At 39.7% G+C, this 22,999-nt stretch overlaps 1 protein-coding gene and 1 pseudogene across 1 annotated transcript in view; one reads left to right on the top strand and one right to left on the bottom strand.

The window, feature by feature from the left end:
- The window catches only part of KLF8 (KLF transcription factor 8), a 373,193-nt gene that overhangs the window by 213,122 nt on the left and 137,072 nt on the right, over positions 1–22,999 (bottom strand). The gene's annotated exons all lie outside the window — the stretch shown is intronic.
- Positions 20,747–21,592, top strand: LOC100442397 (coiled-coil domain-containing protein 117-like; annotated as a pseudogene).

Below are 22,999 nucleotides of genomic sequence, written 5' to 3'. Positions count from 1 at the left end.
GCAAGCAACCTCACCCTCCTGAACATCAGGGAAGCAACAAAACTACTGCTGCACCAACCTGCACATACTGCACATATCCAGGACCCTGTCTACCATAGCCAGTGCTCACATGAACCACTGAGGGGCCTGATAACAGGCCCATCTGGCCCAACTATGCCCCTGCAGAGCCTGAGGCCAACATCTGGTGGCCTGGGAATCACCCTGCCCCATTCATCACCTTTGACATCTGACCACTCCTCCCAAGAGACTGGAGAATACCCAACATGCCACGACTGCAGCTGGCACCCACACACACACACAACTGCAGGCTTGAGTACTTTTGTGCACAGCACATCACAGAAACCATCAACACTAGTGGAAACCACTTGGGAGCCAGAGTGTTGTACTGCCCTTATTACTGCCATCACTCATGCTACACCCATTACCCAAGGCCCCAAAGACTCACTCACCCACTTGGGCAAATGGTGAAACTGCTTGTACCTGAGCAAGCTGTTTGGAGTCCAACAAATCAGCCTACCTAGACCTGCTGTCATTGGGTCCCAAAACTAGGCACACTAAATCAACTGCTGCCACATTGGAAGCCTGAAGACAGGCATACTTGGCATTCATATCCACACACAAACATCTCAACAGCCTCTACTAGCAACTGCACCATAAACCACTGAAGAAATCATAGCAATAACTTCTGTTTACAGTCAAATAACTCATACAAGGACTACATTACTGCAAACACCCAGAATCAAACCCAAATTTCCCTACCCAACCAACAACATACATGCATCTTTAAAAAAAAAACCCTTCTTGGGGGGAGGAGCCAAGATGGCCGAATAGGAACAGCTCCGGTCTACAGCTTCCAGCATGAGCGGCGCAGAAGACAGGTGATTTCTGCATTTCCATCTGAGGTACCATGTTCATCTCACTAGGGAGTGCCAGATAGTGGGCGCAGGTCAGTGGGGGAGCGCACCCTGTGCCCCTCGAAGCAGGGGTGAGGCATTGCCTCACTCGGGAAGTGCAAGGGGTCAGGGAGTTCCCTTTCCAGGGGTGACAGGCCACACCTGGAAAATCGGGCCACTCCCACCTGAATACTGTGATTTTCCCATGGGCTTAGGAAATGGTGCACCAGGAGATTATAGCCCACACATGGCACAGAGGGTCCTATGCCCATGGAGTCTCACTGATTTCTAGCACAGCAGTCTGAGATCAAACAGCAAGGTGGCAGCGAGGCTGGGGGAGGGGTGCCCGCCATGGCCCAGGCTCGCTTAGGTAAACAAAGCAGCCAGGAAGCTTGAACTGGGTGGAGCCCACCACAGCTCAAGGAGGCCTGCCTGCCTCTGTAGGCTCCACCTCTGGGGGCAGGGCACAGACAAACAAAAAGACAGCAGTAACCTCTGCAGACTTAAATGTCCCTGTCTGACAGCTTTGAGGAGAGCAGTGGTTCTCCCAGCATGCAGCTGGAGATCTGAGAACGGGCAGACTGCCTCCTCAAGTGGATCCCAGACCCCTGACACCTGAGCAGCCTAACTGGGAGGCACCCCCCAGCAGGGGCAGACTGACACCTCACATGGCCGGGTACTCCAGCAGACCTGCAGCTGAGGGTCCTGCCTGTTAGAAGGAAAACTAACAAACAGAAAGGACATCCACACCAAAAACCCATCTGTACATCACCATCATCAAAGACCAAAAGTAGATAAAACCACAAAGGTGGGGAAAAAACAGAGCAGAAAAACTGGAAACTCTAAAAAGCAGAGTGCCTCTCCTCCTCCAAAGGAACGCAGTTCCACACCAGCAACGGAACACAGCTGCATGGAGAATGACTTTGACGAGCTGAGGGAAGAAGGCTTCAGACGATCAAATTACTCCAAGCTATGGGAGGATATTCAAACCAAAGGCAAAGAAGTTGAAAACTTTGAAAAAAATTTAGAAGAATGTATAACTAGAATAACCAATACAGAGAAGTACTTAAAGGAGCTGATGGAGCTGAAAACCAAGGCTCGAGAACTACGTGAAGAATGCAGAAGCCTCAGGAGCCGATGCGATCAAATGGAAGAAAGGGTATCAGCCCTGGAAGATGAAATGAATGAAATGAAGCAAGAAGTGAAGTTTAGAGAAAAAAGAATAAAAAGAAATGAGCAAAGCCTCCAAGAAATATGGGACTATGTGAAAAGACCAAATCTACGTCTGATTGGTGTACCTGAAAGTGACGGGGAGAATGGAACCAAGTTGGAAAACACTCTGCAGGATATTATCCAGGAGAACTTCCCCAATCTAGCAAGGCAGGCCAACATTCAGATTCAGGAAATACAGAGAACGCCACAAAGATACTCCTCGAGAAGAGCAACTCCAAGACACACAATTGTCAGATTCACCAAAGTTGAAATGAAGGAAAAAATGTTAAGGGCAGCCAGAGACAAAGGTCGGGTTACCCTCAAAGGGAAGCCCATCAGACTAACAGCGGATCTCTTGGCAGAAACCCTACAAGCCAGAAGAGGGCGGGGGCCAATATTCAACATTCTTAAAGAAAATTTTCAACCCAGACTTTCATATCCAGCCAAACTAAGCTTCATAATTGAAGGAGAAATAAAATACTTTACAGATAAGCAAATGCTGAGAGATTTTGTCACCACCAGGCCTGCCCTAAAAGAGCTCCTGAAGGAAGCGCTAAACATAGAAAGGAACAATTGGTACCAGCCGCTGCAAAATCATGCCAAAATGTTTACATCGAGAATAGGAAGAGACTGCATCAACTAACGAGCAAACTAACCAGCTAACATCTTAATGACAGGATCAAATTCACCCATAACAATATTAACTTTAAATGTAAATGGGCTAAATGCTCCAATTAAAAGACACAGACTGGCAAATTGGATAAAGAGTCAAGACCCATCAGTGTGCTGTATTCAGGAAACCCATCTCACATGCAGAGACACACATAGGCTCAAAATAAAGGGATGGAGGAAGATCTACCAAGCAAATGGAAAACAAAAAAAGGCAGGGGTTGCAATCCTAGTCTCTGAGCAAACAGACTTTAAACCAACAAAGATCAAAAGAGACAAAGAAGGCCATTACATAATGGTAAAGGGATCAATTCAACAAGAAGAGCTAACTATCTCAAATATATATGAACCCAATACAGGAGAACACAGATTCATAAAGCAAGACTTGAATGACCTACAAAGAGACTTAGACTCCCACACATTAATAATGGGAGACTTTAACACCCCACTGTCAACATTAGACAGATCAACGAGACAGAAAGTCAACAAGGATACCCAGGAATTGAACTCAGCTCTGCACCAAGCGGACCTAACAGACATCTATAGAACTCTCCACCCCAAATCAACAGAATATACATTTTTTTCAGCACCACAACACATCTATTCCAAAATTGACCACATACTTGGAAGTAAAGCTCTCCTCAGTAAATGTAAAAGAACAGAAATTATAACAAACTATCTCTCAGATCACAGTGCAATGAAGCTAGAACTAAGGATTAAGAATCTCACTCCAAACCCCTCAACTACATGGAAACTGAACGACCTGCTCCTGAATGACTACTGGGTACATAATGAAATGAAGGCAGAAATAAAGATGTTCTTTGAAACCAATGAGAACCAAGACACAACATACCAGAATCTCTGGGATGCATTCAAAGCAGTGTGTAGAGGGAAATTTATAGCACTAAACGCCCACAAGAGAAAGCAGGAAAGATCCCAAATTGACACCCTAACATCACAATTAAAAGAACTAGAAAAGCAAGAGCAAACACATTCAAAAGCTAGCAGAAGGCAAGAAATAATTAAAATCAGAGCAGAACTGAAGGAAATAGAGACACAAAAAACCCTTCAAAAAATTAATGAATTCAGGAGCTGGTTTTCTGAAAGGATCAACAAAATTGATAGACCACTAGCAAGATTACTAAAGAAAAAAAGAGAGAAGAATCAAATAGATGCAATAAAAAATGATAAAGGGGATATCACCACTGATCCCACAGAAATACGAACTACCATCAGAGAATACTACAAACACATCTACGCAAATAAACTAGAAAGTCGAGAAGAAATGGATAAATTCCTCGACACATACACCCTCCCAAGACTAAACCAGGAAGAAGTTGAATCTCTGAATAGACCAATAAGAGGAGCTGAAATTGTGGCAATAATCAATAGCTTACCAACCAAAAAAAGTCCAGGACCAGATGGATTCACAGCCGAATTCTACCACAGGTACAAGGAGGAACTGGTACCATTCCTTCTGAAACTATTCCAATCAATAGAAAAAGAGGGAATCCTCCCTAACTCATTTTATGAGGCCAGCATCATCCTGATACCAAAGCCAGGCAGAGACACAACCAAAAAAGAGAATTTTAGACCAATATCCTTGATGATCATTGATGCAAAAATCCTCAATAAAATACTGGCAAAGCAAATCCAGCAGCACATCAAAAAGCTTATCCACCATAATCAAGTGTGCTTCATCCCTGGGATGCAAGGCTGGTTCAATATACGCAAATCAATAAATGTAATCCAGCGTATAAACAGAACCAAAGACAAAAACCACATGATTATCTCAATAGATGCAGAAAAGGCCTTTGACAAAGTTCAACAATGCTTCATGCTAAAAACTCTCAATAAATTAGGTATTGATGGGGCATATCTCAAAAAAATAAGAGCTATGATAAACCCACAGCCAATATCATATTGAATGGGCAAAAATTGGAAGCATTCCCTTTGAAAACTGGCATGAGACAGGGATGCCCTCTCTCACCACTCCTATTCAACAGTGTTGGAAGTTCTGGCCAGGGCAATTAGGCAGGAGAAGGAAATAAAGGGTATTCAATTAGGAAAAGAGGAAGTCAAATTGTCCCCGTTTGCAGATGACGTGATTGTATATCTAGAAAACCCCATCGTCTCAGCCCAAAATATCCTTAAGCTGATAAGCAACTTCAGCAAAGTCTCAGGACACAAAATCAATATACAAAAATCACAAGCATTCTTATACACCAACAACAGACAAACAGGGAGCCAAATCATGAGTGAACTCCCATTCACAATTGTTTCAAAGAGAATAAAATACCTGGGAATCCAACTTACAAGGGACGTAAAGGACCTCTTCAAGGAGAACTACAAACCACTGCTCAAGGAAATTAAAGAGGATACAAACAAATGGAAGAACATTCCATGCTCATGGGTAGGAAGAATCAATATTGTGAAAATGGCCACACTGCCCAAGGTAATTTACAGATTCAATGCCATCCCCATCAAGCTACCAATGACTTTCTTCACAGAATTGGAATAAACTACTTCAAAGTTCATATGGAACCAAAAAAGAGCCTGCATCGCCAAGTCAATCCTAAACCAAAAGAACAAAGCTGGAGGCATCACGCTACCTGACTTCAAACTATACTACAAGGCTACAGTAACCAAAACAGCATGGTACTGGTACCAAAACAGAGATATAGATCAATGCAACAGAACAGAGCCCTCAGAAATAACGCTGCATATCTACAGCTATCTGATCTTTGACAAACCTGAGAAAAACAAGCAATGGGGAAAGGATTCCCTATTTAATAAATGGTGCTGGGAAAACTGGCTAGCCATATGGAGAAAGCTGAAACTGGATCCCTTCCTTACACCTTATACAAAAATCAATTCAAGATGGATTAAAGACTTAAACGTTAGACCTAAAACCATAAAATCCCTAGAAGAAAACCTAGGCATTACCATTCAGGACATAGGCATGGGCAAGGAATTCATGTCTAAAACACCAAAAGCAATGGCAGCAAAAGCCAGAATTGACAAATGGGATCTAATTAAACTCAAAAGCTTCTGCACTGCAAAAGAAACTACCATCAGAGTGAACAGGCAACCTACAAAATTGGAGAAAATTTTCACAACCTACTCTTCTGACAAAGGGCTAATTCCCAGAATCTACAATGAACTCAAACAATGAACTCAAACAAAGAAAAAAACAAACAACCCCATCAAAAAGTGGGCAAAGGACTTGAACAGACACTTCTCAAAAGAAGACATTTATGCAGCCAAAAAACACATGAAAAAATGCTCACCATCACTGGCCATCAGAGAAATGCATATCATAACCACAATGAGATACCATCTCACACCAGTTAGAATGGCAATCATTAAAAAGTCAGGAAACAACAGGTGCTGGAGAGGATGTGGAGAAATAAAAAAACTTTTACTCTGTTGGTGGGACTGTAAACTAGTTCAACCATTGTGGATGTCAGTGTGGCGATTCCTCAGGGATCTAGAACTAGAAATTCCATTTGACCCAGCAATCCCATTACTGGGTATATACCCAAAGGACTATAAATCATGCTGCTATAAAGACACATGCACATGTATGTTTATTGTGGCATTATTCACAATAGCAAAGACTTGAAACCAACCCAAATGTCCAACAATGATAGACTGGATTAAGAAAATATGGCACATATACACCATGGAATACTATGCAGCCACAAAAAATGATGAGTTCACGTCCTTTGTAGGAACATGGATGAAATTGGAAATCATCATTCTCAGTAAACTATCGCAAGAACAAAAAACCAAACACTGCATATTCTCACTCATAGGTGGGAATTGAATAGTGAGAACACATGGACACAGGAAGGGGAACATCACACTCTGGGGACTGTTGTGGGGTGGGGGGAGGGGAGAGGGATAGCATTGGGAGATACATCTAATGCTAGATGATGAGTTAGTGGATGCAGCGCACCAGCATGGCACATGTATACATATGTAACTAACCTGCACATTGCGCACATGTACCCTATTTCCTAAAGTATAATAATAACAAATAAATAAATAAATAAATAAGAAAAAAAAACCCTTTTTTGAGAAAATAAATTCAAAAAATTGAAAGAAGCTGTTTATACATTAGATACACAGATATTAACATAAGGACAGAAGAAATACAACAGAGTAAGAAAAGACAACATCTCCAAAGGAATGCAACAACTTTCCAGCAACAGATCCATCGAAAAAAATGTATGAAATCTTAAAAAAGAGTTGAAAATGGTATTAAAAATCTCAAAAAGATACAAGAAAACAGATATTATTTTAAAATACCAATTTAAGATATTAATGAGAAATTTACAAAAAAATAGATATCATAAAAAAATCTGGAACCAATTAATTCATTGAATGAAATAAAAATATATTTGTAAGTTTCAAAACTAGGCTAAATCAAACAGAATTTCAGAACTTGAAGACTGATGTTTTCAAATAACGCAGCCAGAAAAAAACAGGGAAAAATTAGAAAGAATAAGGAAAGTCAACAAGACATATGGGACACCATAAAGTGACTAAATATTCAAAATTTTGATGTCCCAGAAGGTGAAGGGGAAACAAAATAAATGGAACAGCTATTTAACAAAATGATAGCTGTAAACTTCCTAAGCCTAGCAAAATATTTAGATATCTAATACATAATAAACAGAAATTCCAAAATATACACAACTAAAATTTCTTCCCCAGGTCACATTATAGTCAAACTGTAAAAAGTCAAAGAGAGAATTCTAAAAACCCCCAAAAATGCCTATAAAGGCACATATAAAGGAATTTTCATGAGACTAACAGCAAATTTCTCAGCAAACCTTACATGCCAGGAGAGAATTCGATAATATATTCCAAGTTGTGAAAGAATAAAAACTGCCAGCCAACAACACTATACCCAGTAAAGGAACTTTTCATAAATGGATGAGGAATAGTCCTTCCCAGAAAGGCAAAAGCTGAGAGGGTTTATCACCACTAGAATGGCCCTACCAGAAATGCTTAAGAAAGTCATACACCTGAAGTGAAAGGACAATATCCACCATTATGAAAACGCATAAACATATAAAACTCACTGGTAGAGGAAACACAAAAAATAATAAAAGGAAAGCACTGAAATGGTACCACTACAGAAAATCACCAAACCCCAGTGATAAATAATGAGAGAAAAATAAAGAAACAAATAATATATAAAACAACCAGGAATCAACTAATAAAATGACACAAGCAAGTCCTGACATATCAATAGTAAGCTTGAATGTAAGCAGGTTAAATTCTCCACTTAAAAGATATTGACTGGCAGAATGAATTTTTAAATGACCCAATTGTATGCTGCTCACAAGAAACTCACTTCACATGTAAATGTGTATCTAGTAAAAGTAATGGGATGAAATAAAATGTTCCATGGAAATGAAAACCAAAAGCAAGCAGGAGTAGCTGTACTTAAATAACAGACTTTAAAGAAAAAAAGGCAAAAAGACAAAAAGTATTACATAATAATAAAATAATAAATTCAGCAGGAGAATATAACACCTCCTGAGTCCTAGGCAGCTACAGGCACCATTTTGAAGGTCTAGACCCACACCAGACGGCATCCTGCATATATATATATACACACACATATATATGTATATACACATATATACACACACACATATATGTACATACATATATATACACACACACACACACACATATATGTGCATACATATATATACACACACACATACATATATATGTATATACATATATACACACATACATGTACTATATATACATGCACATTCTATATATATGTGTGTGTGTGTATATATATCTATATATATGTACATATATAGAAAGTCATACACCTGGAAGTGAAAAGACTGTATCCACCATTATTAGAACACATAGGGAGCCTACTGCAGCTCAGTAAAGCTGCCATAGCCATACTGTCTCTCTAGATTCCTCTGCTCTGAGCAGGGCATCTCTGAAAGACAGCAGCCCCAGTCAGGGACTTATAGATAAAACTCCCATCTGCCTGAGACAGAGCACCTGGGAGAAGGGGTGGCTGTGAACACAGATTCAGCAGACTTAAACATTCCTGCCTACTGTCTCTGAAGAGAGCAGGGGATCTCCCAGCACAGCACTTGACCTCCACTAAGAGACAGACTGCCTTCTCAGGTGGGTCCCTGACGCCCATGTCTCCTGACTGGGACATACCTCCCAGCAGGGGTCAACAGACATCTCATACAGGAGAGCTCTGGCTGCCATCTGGTGGGTGCCCCTCTGGGACAAAGCTTCCAGAGGAAGGAACAGGCAGCAATCTTTGTGTCCTGCAGCCTCTGCTGGTAATACCCAGGAAAACAGGGTCTAGAGTGGACCTCCAGCAAACTCCAGCAGACTTGCAGCAGAGGAGCCTGTTAGAAGGAAAACTAACAGAAAGGAATGGCATCAACATCATCAGAAAAAACGACCACACAGAAACTTAATCTGAAGGTCATGATCACTAAAGACCAAAGGCAGATAAATCCACAAAGATGAGGAAAAACCAGTGCAAAAAGGCTGAAAATTCCAAAAACCAAAATGCCTCTTCTCCTACAAATGATCAAAAATCCTCACCAGCAAAGGAACAAAACTGGATGGACAATAAATTTGATGAATTGAAGGAAGTAGGCTTCAGAAGGTGGGTAATAACAAACTCCTCAGAGCTAAAGAAGCATGTTCTAACTCAATGCAAAAAAGCTAAGAATCTTGAAACAAGGTTAGAGGAATTGCTAACTGGAATAACCAGTTTAGAGAAGAATATAACTGACCTGATGGAGCTGAAAAACACAGCACGAGAACTTCATGAAGCGTTCACAAGTATCACTAGCCAAATCGATCAAGCAAAAGAAAGGATATCAGAGATTGAAGATCAACTTAATGAAATAAAACATGAAGACAAGATTAGAAAAAAAAGAATGAAAAGAAGCAAGCAAAGCCTCCAAGACATATGGGACTGTGTGAAAAGACCAAATGTATGTTTCATTGCTGTACATGAAAGTGACGGAAAGAATGGAACCAAGTTGGAAAACACTCTCCTGGATATCATCCAGGAGAACTTCCCCAACCTAGCAAGACAGGTCAACATTCAAATTCAGGAAATACAGAGAACACAACAAAGTTACGCCTTGAGAATCATCAGATTCACCAAGGGTGAAATGAAGGAAAAAATGTTAAGGGCAGCCAGAGAGAAAGGTGTGGTTACGCACAAAAAGAAGGCCATCAGACTAACAGCAGATCTCTCTGCAGAAACCCTACAAGCCAGAAGAGAGTGGGGGCCAATATTTAACATTCTTAAGGAAAAGAATTTTCAACCCAGAATTTCATATCCAGCCAAACTAAGCTTCATAAGCCAAGGAGAAATAAAATCCTTTACGGACAAGCAAATGTTGAGAGACTTTGTCACCACCAGGCCTACCTTACAAGAGCTCCTGAAGAAAACACTAAACACAGAAAAACAAAGACAAAAACAAAGACAAAAACAAAAACAAAAAACAAGGTACCAGCCATGAGAAAAACCTGCCAAATTGTAAAGACCGTCGAAACTATGAAGAAACTGCATCAATTAACAAGCAAAATAACCAGCTAGCATCATAATGACAGGATCAAATTCACACATAACAATATTAACCTTAAAAGTAAATGGGCTGAATGCCTCAATTAAAAAACACAGATGGAAAAATTGGATAAAGAGTCAAGACCAATCACTGTGCTGTATTCAGGAGACCCATCTCACATGCAAAGACACACCTAGGCTCAAAATAAAAGGATAGAAGATTAACAAAGCAAAAAACAACAACAACAACAAAAAGCAAGGGTTGCAATCCTGGTCTCTGATAAAACAAACATTAAACCAATGAACATCTAAAAAGACCAAGAACATTACATAATGGTAAAGGGATCAATGCAACAAGAAGAGGTAACTAACGTAAATATATATGCACCCAATACAGGGGCACCCAGATTCATAAAGCAAGTTCTTAGAGACCTACAAAGAGACTTAGACTCCCACACAATAATAGTGGGAGATTTTAACACCCCACTATCAATATTAGACAGGTAAACAAGACAGAAAAGTAACAAGAATATTCAGGACTTGAACTCAGCTCTGGACCAAGCTGACCTAATAGACATCTACAGAACTCTCCACCCCATATCAACAGAATATACATTCTTCTCAGCACCACATTGCACTTATTCTAAAATTGATGACATAATTGGAAGTAAAACACTCCTCAGCAAATGCAAAAGAATGGAAATCATGACAAACAGCCTGTCAGACCACAGTGCAATCAAATTAGAACTCAAGATTAAGAAACTCACTAAAAACTGCACAACTAGATGGAAACTGAACAACCTGCTCCTGACTGACCACTGGGTAAATAACGAAATTAAGGCAGAAATAAATAAGTTCTTCAAAACCAACGAGAACAAGGACACAACTTACCAGAATCTCTGGGATACAGCTAACGCAGTATTTAGAGGGAAATTTATAGCACTAAATGTCCACAGGAGAAAGCAGGAAAGATCTAAAATTGACACCCTAACATCAAAATTAAAAGAACTAGAGAAGCAAGAGCAAACAAATCCAAAAGCTAGAAGAAGACAAGAAATAACTAAGATCAGAGCAGAATTGAAGGAGATAGAGACACAAAATCCCTTCAAAAAATCAATGAATCCACGAGCTGGTTTTTTGAAAAAATCATCAAAATAGATAGACCTCTAGACAGACTAATAAAGAAGAAAAGAGAAAAGAATCGATATCACCTCTGATCCCACAGAAATACAAACTACCATCAGAGAATACTAGAAATACCTCTATGTCAATAAAATAGAAAACCTAGAAGAAATGGGTAAATTTCTAGACACATACACCCTCCAAAAGACTAAACCAGTAAGAAGTCGAATACCTGAATACACCAATAACAAGTTCTGAAATTGAGGCAGTAATTAATAGCCTACCAACCAAAAAAACCCAGGACAAGACAGATTCACAGCCGAATTCTACCAGAGGTACAAAGAGGAGCTGGTACCATTCCTTCTGAAACTATTCCAAACAATAGAAAAACAGGGACTCCTCCCTAACTCATTTTATGAGGCCAGCATCATCCTGATACCAAAACCTGGCAGAGACACAACAACAGCAACAAAAAAGAAAACTTCAGGCCAATATTCCTGATGAACATCGATGCAAAAATCCTCAATAAAATACTGGCAACCTGAAACCAGCAGGACATCAAAAAGCTTATCCACCATGATCAAATCAGCTTCATCCCCAGGATGCAAGGGTGGTTCAATATATGCAAATTAATAAATGTAATCCAACACATAAACAGAACCAATGGACAAAAACCATATGATTGTCTCAATAGATGCAGAAAAGGCCTTCAATAAAATTCAACACCTCTTCATGCTAAAAACTCTCAATAAACTGGGTATTGATGGAAAGTATCTCAAAATAACAAGAACTATTTATAACAAACCTACAGTCCATATCATACTGAATGGGCAGAAGTCAGAAGTATTCCCTTTGAAAACTGGTACAAGACACTCCGATTCAACATATTATTGAAAGTTCTGGCCAGGGCAATCAGGCAAGAGAAAAAAATAAAAGGTATTCAAACAGGAAAAGAGGAAGTCAAATTGTCTCTTTTGCAGATCACATGATTGTATATTTAGAAAACCCTGTTGTCTCAGCCCCAAATCTCCTTAAGCTGACCAGCAACTTCAGGAAAATCTCAGGTCTCACTGCTCAAGGAAGTAAGGGAGGACACAAACAATTGGAAAATCATTCCATACTCATGGACAGGAATAATCAATGCCATGAAAATGGCCATATTGCCCAAAGTAATTTATAGATTCAATGCTATCCTCATCAAGCTACCATTGACTTTTTTCACAGAATTAGAAAAAATTACTTTACATATGGAAGTGAAAAAGAGCCCATATAGCCAAGACAATCCTAAGCAAAAAAATAAAAGCTGAAGGCATCACACTACCTGACTTCAACTATACTACAAGGCTACAGTAAACAAAACAGCATGGTACTGGTACCAAAACAGATATATAGACCAATGGAACAGAACAGAGGCCTCAGATATAATGCCACAAGTCTACAACCATCTGTTTTTGAGAAACTTGCCAAAAACAAGCAGTGGGGAAAGGGTTCCCTATTTAATAAATGGTGTTGGGAAAACTGGCTAGCCATATGCAGAAAACTGAAACTGGACCCCTTCCTTACACCTTATACAAAAATTAGCTCAAGATAGATTAAAGATTTGAATGTAAGACCTAAAACAAACAAATACAAAATCCCTAAATGAAAACCTAGGCAATATCATTCAGGACATATGCATGGGCAAAGACTTCATGACTAAAACACCAAAAGCAATGGCAACAAAAGCCAAAATTGACAAATGGGATCTAATTAAAATAAAGAGCTTCTGCACAGCAAAGGAAACTATCATCAGAGTGAACAGGCAACCTACAGAATGGGAAAAAATTTTTGCAATCTACCCATCTGGAAAAGGGCTAATATCCAGAATCTACAAAGAACTTAAACAAATTTACAAGACAAAAAACAAACCACCCCATCATAAAGTGGGCAAATGATATGAAGAGATACTTCTCAAATAAGACATTTATGCGGCCAGCAAACATATGAAAAAAAGCTCATCATCACTGGTCATTAGAGAAATGCACATCAAAATCACAATGAGATACCATCTCATGCAAGTTAGAATGATGATCATTAAAAAGTCAGGAAACAACAGATGCTGTAGAGGATGTGGAGAAATAGGAACACTTTTACACTGTTGGTGGGAGTGTCAATTAGTTCAACCATTGTGGAAGACAGTGTGTCAATTCCTCAAGAACCTAGAACAGGAAATATCATTTGAACCAGCAATCCCACTACTGGGTATATACCCAAAGGCTTATAAATCATTCTACTATAAAGACACATGGCCATATATGTTTACTGCAGCAGTATTCACAATAGCAAAGACTTGGGACCAACCCAAATGCCCATCAATGATAGACTGGAAAAAGAAAATGTGGCACATACACACCATGGAATACTATGCAGCCATAAAAAATGATGAGTTCATGTCCTTTGCAGGGATAGGGATGAAGCTCAAAACTATCATTCTCAGCAAACTAACACAGGAACAGAAAACAAAACCCCACATGTTCTTACTCATAAGCGGGAGTTGAACAATGAGAAGATGTGAATACAGGGAGGGAAACATCACACACCAGGTCCTGTTGGCGGTGGGGGGTGGGGGGTGGGGGGTGGCGCTAGGGGAGAGATAGCATTAGGAGAAATACCTAATGTAGGTGACGGGCTGACGGGTGCAACAAACCACCATGGCACGTGTATACCTAGGTAACAAACTGGCACATTCTGCACAGGTATCCCAGAACTTAAATTATATATAAAAAATAAAACAAATAAACATAATACTCACTATATATATATATATATATATATATATATATATATATATATATAGTGCACCCAGTTGCCACTGAGGGACTGAGATGATTGGCACACTCCTAATGTATCATCAGAGTGGAGAGAAGAAATAAACAGTAGCTAGCAAGACGGAGAAAGCGGGGCTACTCCACACTGGGACTTGTTCCTGGCCGCCAGTAACTCCAGAAGAATGCATGAGTTGAACTGGTAAAAAGGCAACCTGTTCTCTCCATAGGCTTCTTGAATGCCAGCAGAAGGAGACCTCTCAACCACCATGGACACTCGAGTTGGCAGGGAGACCTGCTTAAAGAAGTGGTAAGGGTAGCAATCCAGCTGAGGTGAAGCCCAGAGAGTTTCGTGCAGCAGCATCTGTAGTGGAGCAGAGGCAGAGGCAGCCATTCCCCCAGGCTTGACTTGCTCCCATAGGAAACGTTAGCCCTAGAGGAACTATTGAACCTTAACTCTGCAGGGTGTTCTTGTCCACCACATGGGGCTGGTCTGACATGAGCAGCCCTTAATTTCCTGGCCTCTCCAGTTGGCCCAAGCCTAGTCACACTTGTGCAAAGAAGCCTTGAGTGCCCTAGGGACCTGCATCATGGCTTCTGTGCTGGTGAAACGTTTCTGACTAATTGAGAGCTCCAACAGTGCTGCCCCCATGGCCACACAAGAGAATTTCTGCTACCTCCTCACAATGCAGCTTCCCGTGGGCCAACAGCAACCCTGCACATCACTTTGATGACAAGTGTGTACATGGGCATGTTTGCTTTCTTTGACCTGTCAGTGCACCTCTGTGCTTGCACCCTGCCCTTCCACTGCTACAGCAAATATACAGACCACTGCCCTCTCTGCACAAACCGCCATTGCAGTCAGAGCCTTGGCAAGCACAGAATCAGCAAGGCCCACCCTTGCACCAACACTGTCACAGGAGAAAAACTAAGCATAAAGAGCAAGGAATTCTCCTCCACCCTGAGCAACCACCCATATCTGTGGCACGAAAAGAATGCACACAGACCTGCTCCACCCCATGCGAACACCACCACCATCATGACCCTTGCAAACAAGGACCCCTTGGCCCCAAGCCGAACTGCCTTCACCACTGTGATGAACACTCACATAGAGGCAGTCCCCCAAGCCCCTGTTAGCACCCTGCCACAGGTGACAAGTGTGCACCTGCCAGACTGCTGCTGTCGCTGGCACATGCAAAAATGAACAGATTCTTCAGTAGCCGCATTACAAAACACTTTGGCTGACACCACCCATCAGAGTCTAGTGACCAGCTGCTGGAGAGCATCTTGGCCCCTCAGTGTAGTGAATTTCAAACATCAGAAAGACAGAGAACAATTCTGGGGCCTGATACAAGGCCCCCAGAGTGAGAGCAAATGGTACAAGAATTCAAAGTAGAGTGTTGGTCCCCTAAAATCTTCCAGAAATGAAGCCAGTTGGCTTAAGTGACTTCATACCACAATCAAACCATAAAGGGCATAAATAAAATACAAGAAAAAAATGCAAGTTCAGCAACTCAGACCAAAAATTTTAAAAATAAAAAAACCCCATAAGCCCATAAAGATGAGAAAACCAGCCCAAGAACCCTGACAACTCAAAAGGCCAGAGTGCCTTGGTCCTCCAAATGACTGCACCACCTCTCCAGCAAAGGTTCTGAACAGGGCTGATGGCTGAAATGACAGAAATAAAATTTATAATATGAATAAAAAGGAAGATCATTGAGATCCAGGAGTACATCAAAACCCAATCTATATAAGCTAAGAATCAAAATGAAATAATAAAAGAGCTGAAAGATAAAATAGCCACTATAGAAAGAAATATAACTGAACTAATAGAGCTGAAAATCACATGACAAAAATTTCATAATGCAATCACAGGTATTAATAGGAAAGTAGACCAAATGGAGGAAAGAATCTCAGAGCCTAAAGACAGGCTTTCTGAAACAAGACAGCCAGACAAGAAGAGAGGAAAAAAAATTTAAAAGAATGAACAAAACCTCTGACAAATATGGGATTATGTAAAGAGACCAAATCTTTGATTCACCGAAGTCCCCGAAAAAGATGGAGAGAGTGGAAGCAACTTGGAAAACATATTTCAGATTATCATTCATGAGAACTTCTTCAACCTAGCTAGAGAGGCCAAAACGCAAATTCAAAAAATGCAGAGAATCCCAGTAAAATACTTCTGAAGAAAATCATCCCCAAGCAACATAATCATCAGATTCTCCAAACACAAAATAAAAGTAAAAATGTTAAAGGCAGGTAGAAAACAAGGTTAGGTCACCTAGAAAGGGAATCCAATCAGAAAAACAGTGAACTTCTCAGCAGAAACCCTACTGGAAAGCCAATAGTCAACATTCTTTTTTTTTTTAATTTTATTATTATTATACTTTAAGTTTTAGCGTACATGTGCACAATGTGCAGGTTAGTTACATATGTATACATGTGCCATGCTGGTGTGCTGCACCCATTAACTCGTCATTTAGCATTAGGTATATCTCCTAATGCTATCCCTTCCCCCTCCCCCCACCCCACAACAGTCCCCAGAGTGTGATGTTCCCCTTCCTGTGTCCATGTGTTCTCATTGTTCAATTCCCACCTATGAGTGAGAATATGCGGTGTTTGGTTTTTTGTTCTTGTGATAGTTTACTGAGAATGATGATTTCCAATTTCATCCATGTCCCTACAAAGGACATGAACTCATCATTTTTTATGGCTGCATAGTATTCCATGGTGTATATGTGCCACATTTTCTTAATCCAGTCTAACATTGTTGGACATTTGGGTTGGTTCCAAGTCTTTGCTATTGTGAATAGTGCCACAATAAACATACGTGTGCATGTGTCTTTATAGCAGCATGATTTATAGTCCTTTGAGTATATACCCAATAATGGAATGGCTGGGTCAAATGGTATTTCTAGTTCTAGATCCCTGAGGAATCGCCACGCTGACTTCCACAATGGTTGAACTAGTTTAGAGTCCCACCAACAGTGTAAAAGTGTTCCTATTTCTCCACATCCTCTCCAGCACCTGTTGTTTCCTGACTTTTTCATGATTGCCATTCTAACTGGTGTGTGATGGTATCTCATTGTGGTTTAGATTTTCATTTCTCTGATGGCCAGTGATGGTGAGCATTTAAAGAAAATAAGCTCCAACACAGAATTTCATATATAGCCAAACTAAGCTTCATAAGCAAAAAGAAAATAAGATAATTTCCAGACAAGCAAATGCTAAGAAAATTTGTTACCATCAAACCTACTTTAAAAGAGCCCCTGAAAAAGTCACTAAATATGGAAAAGAAAGCCCATTACTAGCCACTACAAAAACATACTGAAATACAGAGGCCAGTAACAATATAAAGCAACCACATAAACAAGTCTGAAAAATAGCCAGCTAATATCATGTTGACAAGATCAAATGTACACATATCAACACTAACCTTGAAGGTAAACAGGCCAAATGCCCCAATTAAAAGGCACAGAGTAGTAAGGTCGATTAAATGCCAAGAACCATTGGCAAGCTGTCTTCGAGAAATCCATCTCACATGAAATCACACACATAGACTTAAAGAGCTGCAGAAAAATCTACCAAGAAAATGGAAAACAAAAGAAAGCACAAAATGTAATCCTAACTTCAGGCAAAACAAACTTTAAACCAACAAACATCAAAAAAGACAAAGAAAAGCATTATGTGATGGTAAAGGTTCAATGAAACAAGAAGACCTATCATAAATATATATGCCCTGAGCATAGGAGTACTCTGATCCATAAAGCAAGATCTTAGAGACCTTCAAAGAGACATAGACTCACGCACAGTAAGAGTGGGAGACTTCAACACCCCACTCAGCATATTAGAAAGATCATCAAGGCAGAAAATTAACAAAGATATTCAGGACCTAAACTCAGCACTAGCTTAACTGGACCTGATAGATATCAACAAAACTCTCCACTAAAAAACAGTAATATATACATTCTTCTCATCTCCACATGACAAATACTCTAAAATCAATCATGTAATCATAATTAAAACAATCCTAAACAAATGCAAAAGAACAGAAATAATAACAACCAATCTCTCAGACCACAGCACAAACAAATAATAAACCAGGACTAAAAAACTCATTCAAAACCATACAATTACATGAAAATGGAATAACCTGCTCCTGAATGACTTTTGGGTAAATGATGAAATTGAAATAGAAATCAAAAAGTTTGTTCAGACTAATGAGCATAAAGATACAACATCCCAGAATCTCTAGAATACAGGTAAGGCAGTGTTAAAAGGAGAATTTATAGCACTAAATGCCCATATCAAAAAGTTAGAAAGTACGCCACTGCACTCCAGCCTGGGCGACAGAGCGAGACTCCGTCTCAAAATAAATAAATAAATAAATAAATAAATAAATAAATAGAAAGACCTCAATTTAACAACTTAACAGCACAACTAGAAGAACTAGAGAACCAAGAAAAAGCCAACCCCAAGGGTAGCAGAACACAAGAAATAACCAAAATCAGAACTGAAAAGAAGATAGAGACAAGAAAAAGCATTAAAAGATTAACTCAAGGAGTTGGTTTTTTGACATAAAATAATAAAATAAGTGCATAGCTAGGTAGAATAAAGAAATAGGGAGAGAAGATCTAAATAAATACAATCAAAAACTATGAAATGGATATTACCACAAACCCTACAAAAATACGAATTAACACCAGACTGTATAATAACCTGCAATGCATATAAATAAAAAGATATAGAAAAAGATAGATGAATTTCTGGACACATACACCCTCCCAAGATGAAACCAGGAAATAATTCAATCTCTGAACACACCAATAATGAGCACCAAAAGTGAATCACTAATAAATAGCCTACCAATTAAAAAAGGCCCAAGACCAGAAGGATTCACAACTAAATAGTAACAGATGTACAAAGAAGAGCTGGTATCATTCCAGCTGAAATTATTCCCCCCCCAAAAAAAACAACAACGAAGAAAAGACTTCTCCCTAAATCATTTCACGACCCTGACATCAAAACCTAGCAAGGAAACAACAACAAAAAACCACCCCAGGCCAATATCCTTGATGAAAATATCTTCAACAAAACACTGACAAACTGAAGCTGGCAGCATATTAAAAAACTTATCCACCAAGATCAAGTACATTTTATTCATAGAATTAAAAATTGGTTCAACATACACAAATCAAAAAATGTGATTCATTATATAAACAAAACAAAAAACAAAAACCAAACTATTATCTCAATAGTTGTAGAAAAGCTTTTTAATAAAATTAAACACCCCTTCAGGCTTAAAATTCTTAATAAACTAGGTATTGAAGAAACATGCCTCAAAATAATGAGAGCCATGTATGAGAGACTCACAGCCAACATCATACAGAATGGGACAAAGCTGAAAGCATTCTCCTTGAAAACTGGTGCAAGACAAAGGTGCCCTGTCTCACCAACTCTATTCAACATAGTATTGGAAGTCCTCAGCAGAGCAATCAGGTAAGAGAAATAAAAAAAAAAAAATCCAAATAGAAAGAGAGGAAGTCAAACTGCTCCTGTGTCCAGATGACATAATCCTACACCTAGAAAACCTTGCGGTCTCAACCCAAAAGCTCCTTAAGCTGATAAACAACTTAAGCAAAGTCTCAGGATAAAAAATCACTGTACAAAAATCACAGGCCAAATGCGGTGGCTCACACCTGTAATCCCAGCAAATTGGGAGGTGGAGGCAGGTGGATCTCTTGAGGCCAGCAGTTCGAGACCACCCTACCCTGGCCAACATGGCAAAACGTTGCCTCTATTAAAAATATAAAAAATAGCCAGGTGTAATGGTGCATGCCTGTAGGATCAGCTACTTGGGAGAATGAGACAGGAGAATCACTTGAAGCCGGCAGGTGGAGTTTACAGTGGACCGCGATCATGCCACTGCACTCCAGCATGGGCTACAGAGCGGGACTCCATCCCCACAAAAAAAGTCACTAGAATTCCTACACTCCAACAACGGTAAAGTTCAGAGGTAAATCAAGAATGCAACCCCAGTCACAATCCCTACCAAAAAAATATGAAATACCTAGGAACATGACTACCAAGAAAGGTGAAAGATCTCTACAAAGAGAATGCAAAACACTGCTAAAAAAAAAAAAAAAAAAAAGAGATGACACAAACAAATGGAAAAACATTTCATGCTCATGGATAGGAAGAATGATTATCATTAGAATGGTCAAATTGCCAAAAGCAGTTTCAGGATTCAATGCTATTCCTATCAAACTACCAATGACATTCTTCTCAGAACTAGAAAAAAACTATTTTAAAATTCATATGAGAGCTCAGATTAAGATGGCGGATAAGAGGCAGGACTAGCGCTAGAAGGTGTGATACAGGGTCCAGAGTGGGCTCAGAGGCCGGTGCCTCTCAGCAGTCACTGTGGCTGCAGCTACCTTCTCATGGCCATGGCTGTGCTCCTCTAGCCTTTCAGTGGCTTCCCTTTGAGCTGCAGTTTGGACTTCCTGCAGCCGCTGGCTCGCCTTCCCTAGCCGGTTTTCCCACCTGGGAGCAGACAGCGCCCAGCTGGCACAGTGGCTAGGACCATGCGCAGTTCCAAGCAGCCTTAGCGGGAGAATGGTGCACGGCATTTTTTCATTCGTTGTAAAAAGAAACACAAGCGAGAGGAGGAGGATGACGATTGCCTGCTAAAAAAAAAATAATAATAATAATAATAATAGTAATAATTGAAGCAGAGCTCTGTGCTGGTCATAATGAATGAATTCTTTGTGCACACCAAGATGTAGAGGGGTGTGGAGTGTGGAGTAAATCCATGCACTAGTAGCCTTTCTCTACCTGGGATATTAGATGCTATTTGTGAAGAAATAGATCAGACGACTGGAGAACCAGTGTGAAGTTGCCTGAAGTAAGCTTCAGGAGATTGAAGATAGGATAAGTGATGAAGATGAAGAAGTTGAAGCTCATAGAAATGTTAACCACCTCCGTAGTCTTCTCCTTCTCCATGAAAACAGGTTTGAAGAAGGAATTTGATGAACTTTACAAAAAAATAATTGAGTTTATGAGCCATCCTTCCATGGAGCTTGTTCTCTAGAAACCCCTCACCGAGCTCCTTCCCGATAAGCCAAAGCCATCCTCTAATGCTAAGAACTATACAGGAGAGAGCCAAGCTAAGCATGCAGCTGCTGGCACTGCCTTCTCTCAGAGAACTGTCCTTGGAACTTTGGCACACAGGGGTGTCTCTTTATAATGGTTTGGAGATAGCTACTAGCACAGAAGAAGAGAAGGAACTCTAGAGACCAATTTCTACACTAAAGTCATCAAACGTTAGGAGAATCCTGTGTTCATTTATGAGCCGATTTGCATAGTATAGGGACTTGCAAGTTTTATGAAACGGGTTTAATAATATCTACACCTGTGATTTGGGGTGGGACTCTCTTTTAGGGTAGACATTTATTGAATTCAACTTTTTGCCAAGAAAGTTTGTCTCAAAGGAAAAACAGTTTTCTGTGGGGCTTATTAAAGAAATGTTGGATTACAGTCTCTTCAAACGTAAGTATAGAAGCTGTATGTATAAGGGTGACTTAAATCACATGTCACATTGTCTAGACTATTCAGACACTTAGAGAATATTCTCCTTGAATTAAAAAGAATGATTAAGAAAGAAGGATCCTCCTACTACAACTGTACACTGACAGTTAAGTCACAGCTTAGACTGTAGATACAAGCTGTTTACAGTAGTGACTGTATATAATGGGGAGAAGGAGGGAAGAGAGCAGTAGCTTAAGCCTATTGCTAAGAAATTTAATAAAGGCCCTGAAACTTGTAAATTAGTTGTCGATTCAATATAGCTCTGTTGATTAAATAGCCAATAGCATTGTGGCTCTCCTCTTTGCCTATGAAAATACAGACAAAAAATTTTTCCTTCAAGGCTTTTTGCCTTGTGCCACTGTTGCTCCTTGGTTTCCCATGCATAATTGATAAGCCAAGTTATTCAATAATGTTTACAAATTAATTAACTTTGAATGATAGTTAAAAGATTATGAGGTAACTCATGTGCAAATTGCCTATGGGAGAAGCATCCTATAGTTCATCCTAAGGAAGTGCTTTGTCAGCTAAACCCAATATTGATAACTTTAGTAATTAAAAAAAGTTATAGTTGTATTAGAAAGTTGTTTTAAAATGTTAATTTAGAAAACAGTGAAATTGAAAATGTAGGAGCAAATGACATTCAGGTTAACTGAAATAGCCAATTTGATTGGTGCTTAGACTATTGTGCAGCAGGCCTAAATGGTAGTGGACAATTGCTTCCTGCTAGCAGAAAGCCTTCATCTTCTTGAGTACCTAAGCCAGGTTCCAGGTGTCCTTTGAGGATAGCCAGATTTGAAAATTTTAGTTTATCAAGAAGAGCTCTTCTGTGTGGCAGGGACTCACAGGGCAAAGTAAAATTACAATTTCTTTACTGCTACAGAATATGCACTTAAGTTACTAAATGAGTGCTCTGGTATAATACTGGCCCTCCCTTCACACAACAGGACACTATCCCAGTTTTGTTTTGTTTTCTGGGTTTCCTCCCCCTTTGTAGGCAGGCACAAGATACCATTTGTAGAAAAAAAAAAGTTTTATGCCACATAAAGGTGAATTTTTAGAAACCACATTCCAGTCATTTTTGAAACCCTTACTGTAATGTCTCCCCTTGTTAC

The sequence above is a fragment of the Pongo abelii genome, chromosome X (assembly GCF_028885655.2).
Source record: "Pongo abelii isolate AG06213 chromosome X, NHGRI_mPonAbe1-v2.0_pri, whole genome shotgun sequence".
Classification (NCBI taxonomy): Eukaryota; Metazoa; Chordata; class Mammalia; order Primates; family Hominidae; genus Pongo; species Pongo abelii.
Note: the sequence above shows the minus strand (reverse complement) of the source record. Positions and strands in the feature narration are given on the sequence as shown.